Source organism: Equus caballus, chromosome 16 (assembly GCF_041296265.1).
Source record: "Equus caballus isolate H_3958 breed thoroughbred chromosome 16, TB-T2T, whole genome shotgun sequence".
In the NCBI taxonomy this organism is placed as follows: Eukaryota; Metazoa; Chordata; class Mammalia; order Perissodactyla; family Equidae; genus Equus; species Equus caballus.
Window position 1 is genome coordinate 72,635,381 of NC_091699.1, and position 18,956 is coordinate 72,654,336.

The following is an 18,956-nucleotide window of genomic DNA, read 5'->3' on the forward strand; positions in this document are numbered from 1 at the left end:
CTGAGCTAACACCTGTTGTCAATCTTCCTCTTCTTTTGCTTGAGGTAGATTGTCCCTGAGCTAACATCTGTGCCAATCCTCCTCTATTTTGTATGTGGGACGCCACCACAGCTTGGCTTCACAAGTGGTGCGTAGGTTTGCACCCAGGATCTGAACCCACAGAACGTGGGATGCTGAAGCAGGGTGCGCAAACTTGACCACTGTGTCACCTGGCCAGCCCCTCTAAATTTTTAAAAAGCATCTTTGTGCTGATGCAGTGCCAATTCTCTTTTAATTACTAATTACTAAACTAGGTTGATTTTCAGGTAGTAGTTATTTACTGGAGTTTCCTGGAGTGTGAGGAGATGGCAGGGAGGCTGCCAGATTAGCTGTGCTGACACCACCACTGAAAGCCTTTTTTTTACTTTGCTGCCATGGATTCAGACTGCTTCCTATAAATATGGTTTCTCTGTGATTCACTGAATCCATGTTGGCAAATAAAAAGTATGGCATTTGTATTTCAAAACAATCCCTCTTCAAAAGGAAATGTATTTTTTTTCCTGGTACTTTCTGATGTCTATTGTTGCTTGGTCCTTTTGCCACTACTGTGCTTAATCTCTTCATCTATTGTTCCTGTATAATTGACTGCTTTCTACGCTGCCTTTCTTAGCCCTCACATATCTTACATCTGCTCCTAGTTTCACTGAAGTAAAGTTTATGGAGATTTTACTTTCATTCCCTTTTTGCACATATTTAGTTTAGGTATGATGTTTATTGCCATAAACATGTTTATAATAGAAATTTTAGTCTTACGAAAATAATTTTGAAAAAAACTCATATAAGTAAGCAACAACCACATTTCTGCAAAATAAAATAGGGAAGACTCACAAAGATAGTTCTGAAAGAGCATAAAGTGAGAAACTAGAGCAAAGAACAAGGGTTTTGGGCATTTTGAGAGCCCTCATCTACTTACTAGTTGATTTATCAGCGACAAATTACTACAACATTCTCAGCTCTTCATTTGTACAATAATACTGATAATGTTTTCTTCAGTGTGTTCTTAGGAGGATTAATATTGTTTTTAGTCATCTAGCCATAGATAACCCTTAATCTGTGTTAGTTCTCTTTTCTGTCACATATTCAAAAATAATTATTTGATACTAGCAGAGTAATAGAACAAGGATTTTGAATAAATAGCTTAAAAATAATCTAATATATAGGAAAAATTAATATATTTTAGAAGGCTGTTAAATTTTATGAAGTAAAGGACTTTTATCTAAATAGTTGGGCAATACTTATTTAAAAAAATGTTGAACCTTACCTCTCACTTAAAATCAAAATATATTATAGTAGTTGATGGTCAATTTTATGTGTCAGCTTGGCTAGGCTAGGCACCCAGTTGTTTAGTCAAACAACAGTCTAGATATTGCTGTAAAGGTATTTTTTAAACATGTGATTAACATCTTTTCTTTCTTCTTTTCCAGTTTCATGAGAATAGTTGACATACCTCAGCATAGCAGGGGAGCTCTCTACACCCAGTACTGGCTTTACTCTGAATGCAATCAGCTTGAGTATTAATGGGCTACACAGCTCTCAGGTACTCTAGCCTCGTGGAGCCAGGAGATAGTTTCCCCAGTGGGTGCAGCTGTAACTCAGCTTCCTGCCTGGGTGTGGGCAAACCAAGCTCTAGGTCTGGCAAACTCCTCATTTGAGGACCTGAGTCAGGAAGATCTATACCCCAATAAGTTCCCTGGTCAGAGCGTACCACCAACTTGGCTCTACAGATGAGCAAAGCTAGTGGTTGGGATTACTACGTGAGCCTACAGCTATGAACTTTGTCTGCCAAGATCCCTATGCCGGTTCTTGCAAGCCCCTCCTCACTTCTCCATCACAGTCAGATTCCCAGCAGCTGAGCCCTTCAGATTCCCCAGTGATCACCTTTGGGTCAAAACCAGAGTAGGGCTAGTAGTCCCCCTTTGGCTCTCTTTCTCCTCTCTAAGGACCAGAGGCTCAAGGGAGACCTTTCCACGTGGAGCTGTGCTGGCCTGGGGAAGGGGCAATTGGGTCAGCTTGTAGCTGCTTCTCTTTCCCTTCTAATTTAGTGTGTCTTGGTCTGTGTGGTGGAGGGGCGTGCTTCAGCCTCACCCCCATGTCCCAGGATTCCATCAGTGGTATCTTGTCCATGAATAGCTGTTAGTTGTTCTTGTGAGGGACAGTGAAGCCAGGAATGACCTCTGTTTCCATCTTGGTGTTGTCACTCTTGTGATTAACATTTAAATTAATAGACTAAATAAAGTAGATTATCTACCATAATGTCTGTGGGCATCATACAATGAGTTAAAGACCCTGAAACCAAAGCTTGAGGTCCTGAGAGAGGAAGGAATTCTGCCTTCAGACTGTAACCTAGAAATTCTGCCTGAGTTTCCAGCTTTCAGATTTAAGACAGCAATATTGCAGGGGAGGAAAGATAATTTTCCCTCTACCTTTCTAAGTTCTTGGCTGAGATCCCCTCCTGTAATAAAAGACATTAACAGGAGAAAAATAATCAGAAGTTTAATAACATGTATACCTCCTGTATACATGGGAGATAGCCAGGTAACTCCCCAAAATGGCCCAAGCTACCACCTTAAATACCATCTTCAGCTAAAAACGAAAGAAGACGTTGATGGGGGAGCCAGTTATGGGAGGTTATCAGGCACAAAGCACAGTAAGTGATAGTATGATTCTATGTAGATTTAAGTTGCTGTCTTCTCCATCGTTAAGAATTTCTGGAGATTTGGTCATCTTCTTCTTCCTGGTACAGAGAGGGAGACATCCTTACAAATGGAGACTTCCTTTGTAAATGTCTTACAAAAGGGTAACTTATACTCAGTTTTCAGAGCTTTCCTTATGTCTGCTGTTTCTTAAAAATTACCCAATCAAAATAATCCTTATGCCAAAGAGGCATTTTTGGGGGTGGTATATTCTGTTCCTCTTCAGTTCCACCTTTGAAACTTTAAATAAGTTTCATAATCCAGAACCTGAATTGATAGATTGCTCCATATCTCATTGAACCAGTCTCTTGGTCCTGAGAATAGTTCAGTCCATTTAAACAGGTGTGTCTCTCATTTCAGGAGGCAGTGTTGCAGGTGGGCTTTCAAATTTAGGCCCGTACAATGTGAGCAACCAGGTAGTTAATAAGAGGCACTTCTATGGAAACAAAAGAGAAACAAAGGTTAAGTGTTAGAGCAGAGAAGACTATAAACCTAGTTTGAGTCCTGAGGGCAACCAGTCCAGCAGATTTTGAGATGTCAGGCTCAAAACGTCTTCTGCAGTATGAATGTCTCTGATGATATCAGCAGGTATTCAGATAAGCTTTCTGATGGCCCAAGCAGCAACAGGCATGAGAATTGTTTAAACATGAGCTGTTGTGGCAATTTCTCTGAAGTTTATATCAAGTCATTCCCATTCAGTTTGAAGGCTTTAGGGGAAAAAGGGCAGGTTTTATTTTTAGTGATTCCTAGTCAAAAGGGTGGGAGAAAATTGGAAAAGTCAGTTCGGAGATTCATAACCAGATATTTGAGGAAACTAAAAGAATTCAGGATCCAGTCCAGTTTGCAGATAGAAAACAAAACCACAAAGAGAATTGACAGCACTAGAATCTAATATTTACAAAGGTACAAACATAATTTTTCTCTACCATCACCCCTGTTTCGACCAAAGATAATCACAGTAAAACTAACTTATTTGCAAATTCAGTCTAGTTTCAGAAACCTTGGCCTGGTTATTTGCAAGTGCAGCAAGAATAGCTATCGACCATATAGGCTCTTTTAAATCTGCTTTGCTGGAACTTTTCATAAGGGATCTCTGATTGAGATTTAAAAGCCTCTCAAGGCTAGGAAGCCAAGCCAAGGACTCACCATCAGACTTTACCTGCAATACCTACGGATTTGGGTTAATTCCTAATTCCTCTCTTCTTGAGGTCCCCAAAACTGCCTTACCTAGTAAGGTTGTCAGGAACCCTGTAAGAAGACACCAGGTTGTTTTTCCAAGGGACTTTATTGGCTCCATAAAGTCAACCTTAGTTCCTTAAAGCTCTCTGGTCATATCTGAGTCAGGCACATCATTCTCAAATATGACATCCCAGTCAAAGCTATCATAATATAACCAATGTTTCCAATTGTGCCTTGTTACAAGAAGAACAGATCATTATTGAACTTACGCAAACAACTATATTGCTATAAAAATAAGAATACTCACTAAAAGGTTCTGAATTCTGGAGAAGTCTTGTGGAAAAAGTAATTGTTTCATCTTAGTTCACAAAGATATGCTTTACCAATTGCTGTAAGTCATAGCTTAAGAGAAAGTTTGCTTGAAAAACAAAATATTAGAGAACCAGCAATGTTTTAAACAAAAAGTCATAAAAATTATAATCGCCCTTATCAGTTTATTCAATCTCATGTAATTAATTCTTGTTGATCTTGATCTTTTGTTAGCAGGTTTATGAATCCAGTTTTCCCATTAAAATTCTATAAGTTCTTACCCAGTTCAATTTATGATCTTAAAGTCATCAGAAACCTGTATTCTAGAGTATCAGAATCTTTTCCATGAATCTCTCTGAAGATGAAACATTTTTGCAAAAGCATTAGAATAAAATAATAATGGTCTATAAATGACAAAAGCGCTTAAAAATGGCAATGGTTAAAGATCTGATTAGAGTTCATTACAATTCAGTTGACAAGGAAATTTAGTTATTTTTGTGGCATACAACATTTCAAGATAGTAACTAGAATTATTACTGATAAAATTATACTAGGTCATATCAGAATTTTAGGAATTTCAAACAGTTTCCGGAACATTTATAATAAAATACCTATAAAGATACTATATAAAGAAAGCTTAGTATTACTTCTGATTTGACAGTACTTCCCATGTAATTTAACATATCAAATAAGCCTAGTTAGTTTACTATCTCTCTTTTTGTAAGGAGAGAGAACAAATCTTCTGAGATGTTCTAGGGGCTCTCTGGAAAATCACAAAGTTAATTTGAGGTCAAAAAGACAATTTAGAATTTGATTTTGGGAATTTTGTCAAAAATATCAAAAGTTTTGGACATGACTAAAAAGTATCATGGATCATTATTAAACAATACTTAACTACTCATTTAACCAAAGTGACAATAAAAGATTTCAAAGGCAAACACAAAAGGTTACATGGTTGTGAGCAAAACTTAGCTCTTGATACCAAGACTCAGTTTTCCTAAGTAATCAAAGACTTGATAATAAAGACAACACAAGGCACAGGAAATAATTTTGATAAAATAAAATATTGGCATTCTAGGTAGATTACTTAAAAGGTAAAAACCTTTCATAATCTTTTAAGAGAACAGACCAATAGTCCAAGAAAATTTTATCCTTTCAGCAGATGAAAGAAAATTAAGCTTTGGTTTTATGTAAGTTCACTATTGATATTAAAGTTTATTTTTAAGATGCTCATAATAAATGCATTTGATTTTAGCAAACTTGATCACACAAGCTAAGATTCTTTCTCTCCCCTCTTCCCAACTTTGTATATACAGTTAATTTCATTTCCTGTAATGAAAATGCATTTCCATATTTCATACCTTTTCTTACTCCAAACACATCCCACTTCCTTTGCATACAGGATTGTTTCCCTTATTATTTATAGTAGTTTTAGTTACATATATTAATTAGAATTATTAACCCTGAAAAACTTTTAGTTGCTAGTGAAAACTAAGAAGTAAGTAATTGTGAGCTGTTACAGCAGCATTCTTTATCTTTGCAAATTTATGAATACATTTCATAATTTCTAGAAACATATGCTTCTTCATAGCACAATCTTTCAGTGTTGCACAGGACATTACTGATAGACACTAGTATCTTTAGTTCCTCTGTAATAAAAAGCCAAAAGTAGATAAAGCTATGTTCAGTAATTTTCAGTATTTTATTTTGATATTATCTAGATAGCCAATGAATTTCCATTATTTAACTTAATAAAGTTTCACGTTTTGAGGGAGATTTGGAAAAGTATTTTTAAGTAGATATACCATAAAACATAGGCAGTGCAGAAAAGTTTACATAAAAACTCTTATCCCACTTTCATCTATCTAAATCCCTTATATCTGACAATTACGTTTAGACTACTCATGAAAACTTCATGAGACATTCGACAAAGTCAGCCATCACCCTGAGCTATTTTTCTTGCTGACAAATTTTTTAACAGAGATAACATGAACTTATTTGACTAGTAAACAAAGATAGAATAAAAGTTGTATGTCTACATTATATTTACTGCTAATAACTCTGAAGATATGCCTGTTTTAATTAAACCAACCAACTTAAACAAAGTTTATTCACCAAAGATTATCTCTGATCATGTTAACTGGAAAAACATTTGGGTCAGTTTCTATATTTCTGAGCATAGAAATACTTAATTTGATAAGTGCTTATTTTTAAGTCAATTAAAGACCTCTTTTACAAATTAGTTTCGACAATACCATGTGGAGGTAGAAAAATATCTCACATACTTAACGTACATATATGGACATACACAAACATATAGACAGACATGGAGACATTATCATGATCATTCTAAAATTTTAGCCATGAATCAGGTACAATAATATAAAACTCACTAGTTTATAAGTAACAGTTGAATCCAAATTGTGTCTCTGGTAGTTTCCCCACTCAGAAGGCTAAAGCTTTTTTCTAATATTTGTGGAGAAGATACTTAAGATTTTTCATTAGCTCAATTTCCAAATAGCTCTTTTTTGCTGATAAGAATCATTTCCCTAAAATTTGCATTTGAAAGAAATGTCTCCTAGATCTTAGAAAGATAGGGTAGAAAATTTATACCACAAAGGAACAGAGAAAGTATCCAAGTTTTCTCCAAGGAGTTTTCAGGGTATATTTGCCTATTATTAGAGGTCTAGAGTAATTACTAGTTAAATTTTTTCTTAAGTGCAGCACAATTCTATTTCCAATGTCCTGATCCTTTACAATGTCTACAAGCATTGAGAGGAATAGGGAGAATTTAGGATCGGTAAAATGATGGGTGGGCTTTGAATTACTTCTAGGGTCACGTTTCTGATTTTGTAAAGATTTGTAAGACAAAGACAGTTGCTTTGAATTCCTCAAATAATTGAATTGTAGCCTGAATGATATCAAGGGACTGACTTGCCCATCCAACTACATTATCCTCAATTTGCTTCTTCATATCAAGGAGAAGACTTCCAGCTAAAATGAAAGTCAAAAGATTTCTGTGTTCTAGAGCTTCAAGATTTAATGCAGCATGGTTCCATGGAGTATTTTGAATTGAAAGGAGGCTTTTGAATGCTCTCCTTTTTTTGAGTGCACAATTCAACCTAAGACCCATTCACCTTATGGAGAAAAAGTCTCTACTATTGCTTCTGTCATCCCCTGAATGAACACTAGCCTTCAATCATTCCATTTCCTGGTCATTTGTAGGATGGCCTGGGAGAAATTCTAGTCATCTGTTTCCTTTGTGAGGGAGTTCTCCCCAGGGAGCCATCTGGCTTGTGTGATAACTACAGTATGATCATGGGTGCGAAGAACACTCCTTAGCAGCCAATCCAGGTCCCTGTGAGTGGGGTTGTGAATAGCCATTCCGACTCTTCTCTAAATTTGATAGGATTTTCTCTAAGTAGCAGCAAAAAGGGCTTTCTAATTTCATCTTGTTAAGGGAGTCCCTAAGGCTAGCCTCCATACTCCTCTGTGTCTATTTTTCAAATTATATTTTCTATAGGTACCCATAAAGAAGTTGTTTAGGATGAGAGCTCTCTAAAAATTTTTTTCAAATATAAAAGTATTTCCAACTCAAAGGATCTACCATCTTGCCATTGATGAGTAGGATCTTATATTAATCTCAGTAGTGACTCAAACCAATAAAATAAGCCTTTTTATGACTTAACCATGGACACAAGAGGCACCCCAAAAGAGGGTGCAAAAGATGCAGCTCTCACAAAATCCAGAAAGTTCACTCGCAGAGTTAATACAAAAAAGTAAAGACCTTTATCATCACAGGCAGTCGGAATGGTATAGTGAAAACAGTGTCTCCAGTTTCCCACAAGAATATTAGACGCCTCCAGTCACATACCCACTAATCTGTGACACTGGGAAGGCACTGCTGGAATGGGACTTTTCCAGCACTAACAAGACAATGAAGGTAGAGACCACAGAGGACCCTTATGAACTGTGACTCCATATGATGAACTTCCCTGAGAGCTGGCATGATGGGACAAAGAGAATGCTGCTTCCTGGATCCACAGCCTGTTTGGCTGTCTGCCAGGTGCCTGCTGACACATGCATGTTCCAGCTGGCAGAGACCAGAGAGAATGTTCTCAATGGTCACAAAGCCAAGCTTTCAATACACAGAACAAGATGAAAGGAAAACCTCATCATTCCTATGATTCTTCTCCTTATGACAAATGACACAAAAGACAGAGACAAAAGAAAACAATGGACATCTCTGGGAGAAAAAAAGATCAACAGAAAAAGTACTCAGAACCAGACTTCAGCAGAGTAGCTATACCCAAGAAATGATTTCACATAAATATTTTCTCCTGCTAATCTGAATTTGGAAAGAAAGGAGGAAAATTAAAACTTTACCTTCCTCTCTTGACTGGACACTACAGGGTGAGACATTTGAAGAGCTGACTTTGGTAAGATTTCTTACCCTTTACTGGCTTCTGCCAGTTTGCCATGATTCCACCTGCAGGTTAGAGAGTGAGTTTGTGGTCTCAGCAGGTGCCATCATGGGTCACCGAACTGTAGGGGAGGAAAAATAATTTTCCCTCTACCCTTCTATGTTCTTGGCTGAGACCTCTCTGTAATAAACAGAAGATTAACAGGAGAAAAACAAACAAAAGTTTAATAACCTGTATACTTCCCATATACATGGTAGATACCCAGGAAAACTGAGTAACTCCTCAAAATGGCCCAAGCTACCACCTTAAATATTATCTTCAGCTAAAAACAAAAGAAGATGTTGGTGGGGGAGTCAGTTATGGGAGCTTATCAGGCACAAAGCACAGTAAATGATGGTATGAACGTTATGCAGATTTAAGTCACTGCCTTCTCCATTGATAAGAGTTCCTATAGATTTGGTCTTCCTCCTCTTCCTGGTAAAGAGAGGGTGACACCCTTAAAAATGGAGATTTCCTTTATAAACGTAAATATCTCTTACAACGTGGTCACTTCTAGTTGGTTTCCAGAGCTTTTCCTATGTCTATGCTTCCTTGAAAATAACAGCTCAAAATAATCCTCATGACAAAGAAGCATATTTAGGTATGGTATATTCTGCTCTCCTTCAATATCAAATCTTGCCAAAATTTCCAGCCTGCTGGTCAGATGCCCTGAGGATTTTGAACTTGCCATCACCCACAAGTGCATGAGCCAATTGCTTAGAATCTCTCTCTCCCTCTTGATATGTGTGTTTGTTTACACATATATAAATATATATAAATATAAAAATAAATATATACATCCTGTTGATTCTGTTTCTCTGGAGAACTCTGACTAATACAGATGGAAATTCAAATATATATAAAAAGATCAGTCCAAAGTAGGAACTTCATCATTGAAAAATATACAATTTAGGAAGCAGGTATATAAGGGAAAATGGGGGTGACTATTTATAATAACCATATACAAATTTAAAAAATATATAGACACATTTGACTTCTTAGAAGTTGAAAGTATTTCTAATTCCCTTAATTTCCCACACAAAGGCAATAAACAGGCAAAATCTAACTGAAACATAATTACTATAAATATGACAAACAAAAAACAATATTATGTAAAATATTTGTAATATTAATAAGAAAAACATGAAGCTTTCAATTAGTGAAAGATATCTGTGTTAAAAAGTAAGTACTAGTCACTAGGAAAACATTGAATAAAAATTAGAAAATCTAATGATAAAGGAACAGATCAAAACGATTAGATATTTTCTGTTAAATAAAGATTAAATAACAATGATAATATTGTTAATCTTAGCCTGTGTGTGATGAAATAGGAATTATGGTATCATTGAAAATTGGAATGACTTTTTATTTATAATTTAATGGCCTATAGCTTTTATTCTTAAGCAATTGGACAATGTATAGCAATTGGTATAAAAATGTTTTTATCTTCCAATCCTGTGGTAAAACTTCTGGACCCTCTTCTAAGTAGATAATTCAAAATATAGAGAAATATCATTTTGGAAAACTTGATTTCCGTGTTGTAATAATGAAAAATTCAAAACTATAAATGTTTCATTACGGGGGAATAATTAATTATGGTACCATCATCTATTGGGACATAATATAGAAATTAAAACTATAACTATTAAGATATATAATTCAAGAATATCCAATTTTTACATTAGAAATTAAAAAAAGAGGTAAATGTTTACTATGGTCTTATTGTCATTCATATAAAACACATGACAAAAACCTGGGGAAAATAATTTTAAACTGATAATGTTAGTGGTGGCAAGACATTCAGATGAGCTTGGATAATTTTTACTTTGTCTCTACTTTCGAAATTTTTTGTACAGTGATTATATTCATTTTTTTCTTTTTAAAATCATAATTTAAATGTAAACATATGCAATTTTCTCCCGACACATTTTTCTTTAACAGTTTCTGTTTAATGTCCAGCCATTTTAATTAAGTTCTATATTTGTGAAAATTATGGTAAAATAATTATCTCATTTTCAGTAAAAAACTTCTCTAATTTATGTTTACTCTTTAGTACACAGAGCCGTAATCAAGCCACTTCAAAAGAATCACCAAAAAAACCACGTTAAAGTTGTATCTGTAGATAAAATATAAACAAAAAACTGGCAGAGTGTTTCAAACAATTATGCATTCAAAAAGTTAATGAAATATATACTGTATGATCGAGTACACAGATAGCAAAGGTAATTTCATTCATGCATCTAACCTTGAATTTATTCCAATCTATCTTTTAGAAAGTTTGCAATGTAAGCATATACTTATTAACCTCCCTTGGGGTGTTGGTGTTTCCTAAGTGAACAACTTTCGTAGTCAATTAATGAAGAAGAGAGAAAGTCTGGACCAAGGTCAGAAATGTATGAATCTCCATAGTACAACCTGGGTGGAAGCAGCTGAGGAATTAATTATACCGGAATTTGAGGAGAAGACAAAGGTCAATCACTATTTCAGTTACTTAACCTCAGAGAATTACCTCTGTCTGAGATAATTCTGGAAACTCATTAAAAGACCTAGTGGATTAGTCTCTCTCTGAAACTTAGGCTGGAAATAAAGGACTAACAAGCAGAAGCTGTGACATGGCAAACCCTAATTAAAGGAATTGTTTCTATGATGGGAACTAGAGAATTGATTTTGAAACAGCTTGGTCTTAAACACAAGGAGGTGATGAAGTGTTTTTTTCTCTCCTAACTGGAGAACTAGCAGATCATATTCTGGGAAGCTTCCTAAGTCTCTAACAGGAGTGGATGCTAGGATCATAATACACCTTTCCTTTTGTGAAATCGATGAGCTGAAAAGGAAATAGAACGTATGGTGCTCCTTATTACAGGCACTATATTAAGCTGAAACCTCAGTATAATTTATGCATATATACAGGCATACCTCAGAGATATTATCGGTTCAGTTCCAGACCACCACAATAAAGTGAATATCTCAATAAAGTGAGCCACAGGAATCTTCTGATTCCCCACTGTGTATAAAAGTTACATTTACACTATATTGTAGTCTATTAAGTACGCAATAGCAGTATGTCTAAACAAACAATGTCCATACCTTAATTAAAAAATATTTTATTGCTAAAAAATGCTAACCATCATCTGAGCCTTCAGCCAGTTTTAATCTTTCTGCTGATGGAGAGTCTTATAACAAATGCAGTATCTGTGAAGCACAATAAAGCAAAGCGCAATAAAACAAGGTATGTTTGTATATAAAATTTGGTTAAGTATAGGTTGCTTAATAATCCCCATTCAAGAGGTAGAACCAGTGATCATGAACTCTAGGATTAATCTCCTTTCTTTACTCAGAAATAAAACTAAAGTCCAAAACTTCCGTAATTTTTCCAGACAAAATACTAAGTAACTGTGTAATGTAGAACCAGAACCAGTTCTAGTTGTACCCCTCCCAGCATTTAACCGCGCACACTGACACCACCCTCCCGCCCACCCCCATACATATTACCATATTATTAAGAAACTTGTTGATCATAATGACATCTCATGAAAAGAATGTTGTATGGAATAGATGCCAAGTATACAATCACTAGAAGCCTTTTCAGTGTTATTGACAAGATATAGTTATATATTTGCCAAAAATTTTGAGATGGCCACATGTCTGTCTTGGGTCCACTTGCAATGACTAAGGGAGCAAAGTCAAACAGTGTAGACATGTTTTCTGGATAGCCGGGGGTCATTCCTAGAGCAGGAGTCTCTCTAATGGTGACATTTATGCTGAGAGTTGCTACTTCTGTTCTGGAAGACAAATATGTGGATAGAGAGAAAGTAAAAAAGGAAGACACTATGAAATGAGAGGGACATTTCATGGGCAGTGTTTATGGGGTAGCAAAAGGAAGGCGATAGTGAACAGATGATCAAAGCTAATACTGCAAATTTGTGTTTAAGTGCAATAAATAGAAAAGTAGGAAGGAACTAGATTGTGAAAAGTATGGAATATCTAAACCATAATTTAAACTTATTTATTTGACTATAGACAATAGAAATTAATCGTTCTGAAAGAGAGAAAGCCAAAAAAAAAACTTTAGTTAGAAGAAATGTTGCAATTCTAAAGTTCTCGGGCGACATTGATCCTTTCATACAGTAGAACACACTTTGAGAATCACTGGGCTAGGCAAAGTAGAAAAATTAGGCGCCTCCTGCAAAATACAGTTAACTTCTGAATTACAGTGGTAACCGTGGAAAATTTTTTAAAAGGATGAACATAAGGAATGTTAAAGAAGTTATACATCTTATCCAAAATTTATATTGTTTTGGGGCTAACTGCAGAAGAGTGAAGTCTCTTGACGGTAGATGTTTTGAGCCTAGATGACGGTGGATGTTCTTTCTCTCTTTTTGACTTAGTGACTTCTATATGTCTTTGTTTTCTTTCCATTTATAGAAACTCATTTTCTTGTCTCTAGTCTTCTCTCGTGGCTTCAACCTATGTAAACCATTGATATTAGATGAATCATCTTTCTAAACCACAATGACATCATCATGTCAGGCTTATCCCATACTTGTTCAAGATTGCTTGTTGTCAGAAACAACCAAATATATCTTGTTGGCCATACTCTCCTAACTGCTTTTCTTGCCTCTTTTACCTTTAATATCTTATACCTAGCAAGGGTACTATGGAAAAATAGTCACCTCTGCAGAAGATTGAGAATCCTGGGCCTCCTATGCTTTCTGCCAGAAATTGAGAGCTGGCTGCTGCCTATGCTTGAAGTAGTGCAGAGGCAGAAGACTCTAGTTTCTCCTGAACAGGCATTGATTTCTCAACATGGGAGTGTCAGTCCTCCTTTGTTCAGCCACTCTTGATACCTGAAATTGCACGGGTTTTCCATCATTAATTATAATCATGGCTATCTACAATGTGAATTCCTTGGATTAGAAGGTTGGAGTTGGTGAGCTCCGATGAGGGTTAACGGCTGAGTCCAGAGAAGTCACTCAAGATGCAATCTTAACACTGGATTGAATACAACGGTGCTTTTCAAGCAGAGAAGCTCCAGCTATAGCGAAAGTCTTATCTTGCTAAATGGTAGGTAGTCCTCTAAGGAAGTATCCTCTTGCCCTCTGATTATGATGTGCCCTTCCATGTGTGTGGAACCACAAATTACAGACCCCATCTCTAGTTCCTAGCTCTACAAATGATTTGTGGAGGACAGGATCCTTTCTTGTAGAAGGATGAGCATCATTCTGCAATCAAACACAGACACAGATTGTACCTCAACTCAAAGAGTTAGAAGGCTTTTTCGTCCCCTGCAAGGATATACTCCAGAATTCCCCATATGCTGTCTTTATCAAAATTAACCCAATAAAAGCTTCCAGGTTGGTGGGCACACAGAAATTTCGGGAGAGTGGCCCAATTGGAGAGAGCGTGGAAGCTCTGTGCTCTTTGCCATATGCATCTCTTCCATCTGGCTATTCCTAAGTTATACCTCATTATAATAAACCAGTGATCTAGCTTCTAAATAAAAATATTATGTAGGAGTGACATCACCCAAATGGCCACATAAGTTGTTCCTGACCTCTCTCCCTCACAAGAACAGCTAACAACTATTCGTAAACAAGATACCACTGAGAGAATCCTAGAACATGGAGGTGAGCTGAAGCACCACCTGCACTCCAGAGACCAAGACAGACTGTATTAGAAGGGTAAGAGAAGCGGCCACACTGACGACATTGCCCCTCCCTTAGGCTAATACAGCACCATGCAGAGAGGCCTCCCATGAGCCTCCAGTTCCTCCAGTGGAAAAAGAGAACATGGGGGTGGGGGAAGCAATCAGCCCCCCCAGCATTGTGGGTCACTTTGTGGGAGCCCTTGCTCCGATCTCAACCCATAGGGATTGCAGAGGAATCTGAAGGGCTCAACTGCTGGGAATCTGTGATGGAAAAGGTGGAAGAGGCTTGCAACAACCAGTACATGGATCTTGGCAGACCAAGTTCATACCTGCAGTGCCCAGTAGTAATCCCAATTAGTGGCTTTGCTCATCTGTGGAACAAAGTTGGTTGGTGCACACTGACCAGAGAACTCACTGGGGTAGAGATCTGTCTGATTGGGATCCTAAAATGAGGAGTTTTGCCTGTTTCCCATACCCCGGCAAGGAGCTATTCATAGCAGCACCCACTGGGGAGATTGTCTCCCAGCTCTATCTTGGCCAGAGGCACTGGTGAGAGCACCAGGTAGATGTGTAACCAGCAATGCTTGAGCTGAGAGGTAGGTAGGCAGAGCTGATTGCTCCCAGACAAAACCCTGGAGGGTTCCCCTACTATATCCAGGCAGGAGGATTAATTTATAGCTAAAGCTGAGGGTAGCTCCTGGCCCCTTCCAATCAGAAAACCTGCTTGAAAAAAATTGGAAATTGCCTGGTGTGGCCCCTCCCTATCCCACCCAGCCAAGAAAGCTGAAATATAGCCCATTCACTATGACTCCCAGGCCCCTTCTGACCAGAAGGGCTGGTGAGAACACCTGAAAACTGTGTAATAAGCAAAGCCTGAGCCAAGAGGCAGGCAGGTGGAGCTAATCACCTCCAGAGCAAAGTCAGTATCAGTCAGGGAGCATTCCCCTGATAAAACCAGGCAGGGGGATTAATTAATAGCTAAGGCTGAAGGTAGCTCTGAACCCTCCCCACTGAAGCCTGCTTGGGAAGAAGTTGGGGGAGGCCTGAAGCGGCCCCTCCCCATCCTACCTAGGCAAAGAAACTGTGACATAGCCCCACCCACTGTGGCAATTGCCTCCCCACCCCATCTGATTGGAAGGTCTGGTGAGAATACCTGGAAGCTGCATAAGCCAGCAACACTAGACCCAAAGAATAAGCAGGCAGAGCCAAGCCAGTAGCCTTGTTTGGCCAGGGAACTTGGTGCATGGTTCAGTTTGAGTTAAGACAACAAAGTGCTTTACTGGCTTAAGAGTTGCTTCTCCCCCTGCACGCAGGCAGGGAAACTAACTCCTATCCCTGCTCATTGCTAAATACAGCCTTCAGCCTGCCCAACTGGGGAACCTAACTGAACACATGGTAAGCTTCATAGCGCATCCAATGGCCCTGCTTACAGTGGCACTTAAACAGAGAGCACAGCTCATGGCTTTTCCTGTATGAACAGCAAAACCACTGGCCTCATCTGAGCAGGACATTCAGCACACAATCTTGCCTAATTTGGGTCCCCACAAGAAAAACCTTACAGGCCCTGGGTCCTGTCCCACTGCACTCCCAGCGCAAGGAAGCTAATTCATACCCACATCTACTACTGAATAGAGACTCAGTCCTGACCACCTAGTATGTCTGCCCAGAGAATCCAGGCAATGGTGGAGCTCATCCCACAGTCTTAATTGGGTAGGGAACCAATCCAGTGGTCTTATCCAACTGTCCTCAGCGAATGGCACACACCCACATCCCCAACCTCAGAGCCCAAACAGTTGCCTCACCCAAAAAGAGACCATAATAGCAAGCCCCACCTATCCAAGCACACTACCAGCACACACACCCAGAAACCAAAACTGAGCTGATGAGTGAAGAACTGTCAGTCAAAGTGAACCTACAAAGTCTGAAAGAGGTGATCACTTACAGAAATACATAGATACCAATATAAGGAATCAAAGATCATGAAAAATCAGGTAAATATGACACCACCAAAGGAAACTAATAGAGCTCCATTAACTGACCCTAAAGAAATGGAGATCTATGAACTGTCAGACAATATATTCAGAATAATCCTCTTAAGGAAGTTTTGGGAACTACAAGAACACACAGACGGACAACCAAACAAAATTAGGAAGACAATGCATGAACAAAATAAGAAATTCCAATAATAAATGGAAACCATCAAAAAAATCTAAACAAAGAAATACTAGAGTTGGAAAATACAAGAACTGAGCTGAAGAATTCAATAGAGAGTTTCAAAATCAGACTTGACCATGCAGAAGAAAGAATCAGCAACCTGGAGGATAAAGCATTTGAAATTATCCAGTCAGAGGAGCAAAAAGAAAAAAGAATGAAAAAGAGTGAAAGAAGCCTAAGAGACTTATGGAACACAAAGGAAAGAAACAATATTTGCATTATGGGAATTCCGGAAGAGAAAAAGGGACAGGAAGTAGATTTAAAGCAACAATGGCTGAAAACTTCTTGAACCTGGGAAAAGAAATGGACATCTACATCCCTGAGGTCCAAAGGACCCCAAGTGCTTTGAACCTGAATAGGAGTACACCAAGACACATCAAAATTAAATTGTCAAAAGTCAAAGACAAAGAATTTTTAAAGCAGCAAGAGAAAAAAGAGAAGTTACATACAAGAGAACCCAATAAGACAATTCGTATATTTTTCAACAGAAACTTTTCAGGCCAGGTGAGAATGGGGTGACATATTCAAAGAAAAAACATTTTCAATCAAGAATTCTGTACCTGGCAAAGCAGACTTAAGAAATGAAGGAAGGATAAAGACTTTCCCGAACAAACAAAAGCTGAGGGAGTTCATTTCCACTAGACCTACCTTACAAGAAATGCCAGAGGAAGTTCTTTGAGTGGAATTAAAAGGACACTAATTAACATCATAAAAACATTAAATGGTAGCATAAAACTCACTGCTAGTTGTAGATGCCACTTCACAATAGGGGCACATTCTGAGAAATATGTTGCTAGGCAATTTCGTCCTTGTGTGAACATCATAGAGTGTACTGAAGGGGAACAGAATTTGTCACCCAAAGACATATTTCTTCAACAGGAGGATTATTTTAGCCTGTTTATTTTTAAGAAACAAAAGACTCAATTCTTTTCTTGTTACTAACCCCTTAACTGCCTAAAAGAATTCAGATAAAAAAATTTGTCTCATGAAGCAAGCTATCACCTTAACATAACGTAAATTAGGTGGTAGACAGAGAGAAACCTAGAAAAGCCTGTTTGTTGGGCTGCCAGATATGTTCTTCGGTTTATGTGTGGCCAAAGACTTGTTTTTTAAATGTTTGCTCCTTTTCACCAACCTGTGAATTGCCTTCCTTCCCATTGAAGTCCCTGGCTCTCCCCACCCCCAATATTTTATTTTGCCTTTAGCTGAGGATGGTATTTAAGGTGAGGGCTTTGGCCATTTTTGTGAGTTACTCAGTTTTCCTGAGTTTTTCCTGTGTATACATGTTATTAAACTTTTGTTTGTTTCTCTCCTGTTAATCTGCATCATGTCAATTTAATTCTTAGGCCAGCCAGAAGAACTTATAAGAGTAGAGAAAAATTTCTTCCTTCTCTACAGTACTTACACAAAGCTAAATGGTAAACCCTACTGAACACCTAGGCTATATGGTACTAATCAGACCACCATTGTATATGTGGTCCATCACAGACTGAAACATTATGTGGTGCATGACTGTATAGCCAAAGTTAGATTCTGTAATACAGTAATGGTGGTGCATAATTACTTAGAATTCTAGTTTAAAAGTTAACCATAAAAATAACCATAGTAAAAATAACCATAACTGAAATAGTCTGTTATTATTTAAAAATATTTACAAACATGTAAATTGTAACACTAATAACCTAAAATGTGGGGTGAGGGGGAGAAGTAAAAGTATAAAGTTTAGGAATTCTATTGAAGTTAAGTTGTTATTAGTTTAAACTAGTGTGCTACAATTCTAAGATATTTTATGTAAGCCTCATAGTAACGACAAGGGAAAAACCTGTAGCAGTCACGCAAAAGAACATGACAAATAGGTTCAAAGCATACTGATATCAAAAGTCATTAAAACACACAAAAAGACAGTAGGATAAGAAACAAGGAACAATAGACCTAGAAAACAGTTAACAAATGGCAATAGTAAGTCCTTACCTATCAGTAATTACTTAAACTTTTGCTTATCTTATCAAAAGATGTAGAATGGGCCTTGTAATTATAACATCTCAGGGAAATTGTTTTTGTGGCCCAGTAACAACTCAGCTTTCTTTGTAATTGCCTGAGGAATATTTACTTCTATTTCAACCAAATAATAAAGGACTCCTCTTAAAAACCTCCATCTTCAGAAAAAGTTTAGGGCTAGGAAGTGGTTCAAGACAGTGACATAGGAAGATCTTAAACTCACCTCCTCTCGTGGACACAAGAAATATGTAGCTATGTATGGAACAATTCCCTCTAAAACCACCTGAGAACTAGCTGAACACCTGCTCCACGACAAAGGATAAAAGGGCCACATCAGGATGGGTAGCAGAGATAGAAACACTCTCTCACCAAAAACCCCACCCCAATGCAGCAACCCACAATTGGGAGAAATCT

At 37.6% G+C, this 18,956-nt stretch overlaps 1 long non-coding RNA gene across 1 annotated transcript; it reads right to left on the reverse strand.

Moving 5' to 3' along the window:
• Nucleotides 1–10,527: 10,527 nt before the first annotated feature.
• Nucleotides 10,528–17,298, reverse strand: LOC111768408 (uncharacterized). Its single transcript, XR_002800751.2, has 3 exons — nt 17,193–17,298; nt 13,357–13,530; nt 10,528–13,150 (listed from the first exon to the last, which is right to left on the reverse strand). It is a non-coding gene; the product is annotated as an uncharacterized lncRNA (long non-coding RNA).
• Between the last annotated feature and the right edge of the window lie 1,658 nt (nt 17,299–18,956).